The sequence below is a fragment of the Scylla paramamosain genome, chromosome 43 (genome assembly GCF_035594125.1).
Source record: "Scylla paramamosain isolate STU-SP2022 chromosome 43, ASM3559412v1, whole genome shotgun sequence".
Classification (NCBI taxonomy): domain Eukaryota; kingdom Metazoa; phylum Arthropoda; class Malacostraca; order Decapoda; family Portunidae; genus Scylla; species Scylla paramamosain.
The window spans coordinates 12662384-12664883 of NC_087193.1; the positions used below are offsets into that span (position 1 = coordinate 12662384).

Here is a 2500-nt window from a genome sequence, read left to right on the forward strand (position 1 = left end):
GAAGGAAGGAAGGAAGGAAGGAAGGAAGGAAGGAAGGAAGGAAGGAAGGAAAAAGGAAGATAAAGGGAAAAGAAGGAATGAAAAAATGAAGGAAGGAGGGAAACAAAAGAAAAGAAAAAATAGAAGGATAATACTAACGATAATAATAATAATAATAATAATAATAATAATAATAATAATAATAATAATAATAATAACAACAATAATAATAATAACAATAATGATTACATAAGATAATTACCAGAGAGAGAGAGAGAGAGAGAGAGAGAGAGAGAGAGAGAGAGAGAGAGAGAGAGTTATGTATACGTATTAATAGTAAGATGTCGGAAGAAAGTAATTTATCATACACCCCTCTCTCTCTCTCTCTCTCTCTCTCTCTCTCTCTCTCTCTCTCTCTCTCTCTCTCTTTTAATCGCTTACCTTGTTACTCAGGTAAGTACACCTTTAACACACACACACACACACACACACACACTCTCTCTCTCTCTCTCTCTCTCTCACACACACACTCTCTCTCTCTCTCTCTCTCTCTCTCTCTCTCTCTCGACTGGTAATTATCTCGTTATTATCATTGTTGTTATAATTACTATTACTATTGTTATCATAATTATTTCTTACTATTACTATTGTTGTCTTACTATTAAGTCCACTAATAATATTATCATTAAAATCAATATATCATGAAGTAAAAAATAAGAAAATAAATGTAAAAGTCAAGAAATAACGAAGAAGAAAAGTTATTAAGTCAAAATAAACGAAAACAAAATCATTATTCACCTCCATCTCTCATAGTTTCAATGCACCACAGAGATAAGTTACGTACAACCTCCCCATCTGGAAGTTCGGCGCGCACTGAGCTCCGCATGGCCGTGGCGTTCTTACATCTCAGACCGAGACCTAAAATCATTTACTTATGATTTATTTCTTCATGTATTAATTTCTTTTGGTGTTATAATAGCTAGCATTATTTCTTTTTAGCTATCTTTGTTGGTCAGTGGTTTTTATTTGTTTAAGCTTCACAAATTATATAATTGTTGTTGTTGTTGTTGTTGTTGTTGTTGTTATTGTTGCTATCATTATTACAGTTAGTTTTATTATTATTATTATTATTATCATTATTATCATCGTTATTTTCATTATTATTACTATTTTTTTGTGATAGATCAGTCAGTTGACCACCCTTTTTTTTTTTTCAATTATGTTAATCAAATTGTGTTGGTTATGACAGCTAATCAACTAATCAAGTGACACATCACGTCTTTTTTTTGTTCTTGTTTTCATTTTTTCCCTCGTATTTTTTTTCTCGAACCTTCTATTTCTTGTCAGTAAATCTTTTTTTTTAACTATTATTTTCTTGTTCTCGATCACTTTTCCTTACTCTCTCTCTCTCTCTCTCTCTCTCGGTTGTTTACATGGCTTGCAACTTTAAAGCATTGAGAGAGAGAGAGAGAGAGAGAGAGAGAGAGAGAGAGAGAGAGAGAGAGAGAGAGAGAGAGAGAGAGAGAGAGAGAGAGAGAATCACGAAAAAAGAATAATCAGAAGAAGCAAAAGAAACATGAGAGAGAGAGAGAGAGAGAGAGAGAGAGAGAGAGAGAGAGAGAGAGAGAGAGAGAGAGAGAGAGAGAGAGAGTGGCCATTAAGGGACAAAGGGTCGTTAATGACACCGCCCTCGCTTGTTACGCTCTAATTACTTAACGAGGCGGTTCACACGTTCACCTGGGAGAGAGAGAGAGAGAGAGAGAGAGAGAGAGAGAGAGAGAGAGAGAGAGAGAGAGAGAGAGAGAGAGAGGTTCGTGTTGGATAAAAGGAAAAAGATTTGGGATGTAGAGAGAGAGAGAGAGAGAGAGAGAGAGAGAGAGAGAGAGAGAGAGAGAGAGAGAGAGAGAGAGAGAGAGAGAGAGAGAGGGGAAGGGGGAATGAACGCATTATTATCAAAAAGGTATATTTATTTAGTGAAAATTTCATCTTTTTCTCTTTTAAAATGATTGTAGTACAAGTTATATTAAGGCATTTTGGGAACGAACACACACACACACACACACACACACACACACACACACACACACACACACACACACAATTACAAAGAAAAAGATTGAACATAAAAAAAAAAATGAACGAGAAGATTAAATGAACAAAGGAAATTATAAAGTAAAATAGGAAAAAAAATTAAAAAAAATAAAGTAAGAAAAATATTCTAAAAACATCTTTATATACAAACTTTCATAATTCACTTTAAAATTACGTACAATATTGTTAAGCTCATGTTAACTACAAACTAGAGTACAGATATCGTACGTGTGTGTATCATAACAATTCTCTTTAAAATTAAGAAGTGCAATAAATAATAATTATAATATTGTGTAATGATAGCTTGTGCAGAAAAATAACGATAATAATATAGATCTTTCTAATATATCATTAATGTTGTTGTTGTTGTTGTTGTTGTTGTTGTTATTTCGATTGAATCTCCTTTCAAAAACTTCAACAGCAAAAAAAT

The 2500-nt window shown here is 33.2% G+C and overlaps 2 protein-coding genes across 6 annotated transcripts in view; both read right to left on the reverse strand.

Moving 5' to 3' along the window:
• LOC135093389 (ADAMTS-like protein 5) overlaps positions 1 to 916 on the reverse strand; it is a 57148-nt gene extending 56232 nt beyond the window's left edge. Inside the window, exon 1 of the mRNA XM_063992641.1 lies at positions 778 to 916. The gene's annotated coding sequence lies outside the window, so the exon portion shown is untranslated. The remainder of the gene's footprint in view (positions 1 to 777) is intronic.
• Positions 917 to 1925: 1009 nt separating this feature from the next.
• Positions 1926 to 2500, reverse strand: part of LOC135093768 (protein FAN-like) — a 16158-nt gene continuing 15583 nt past the window's right edge. For all 5 annotated transcript variants that reach the window (XM_063993372.1, XM_063993371.1, XM_063993374.1 and 2 more), the window contains one exon: positions 1926 to 2500. This exon is cut by the window's right edge and continues 1458 nt beyond it. The gene's annotated coding sequence lies outside the window, so the exon portion shown is untranslated.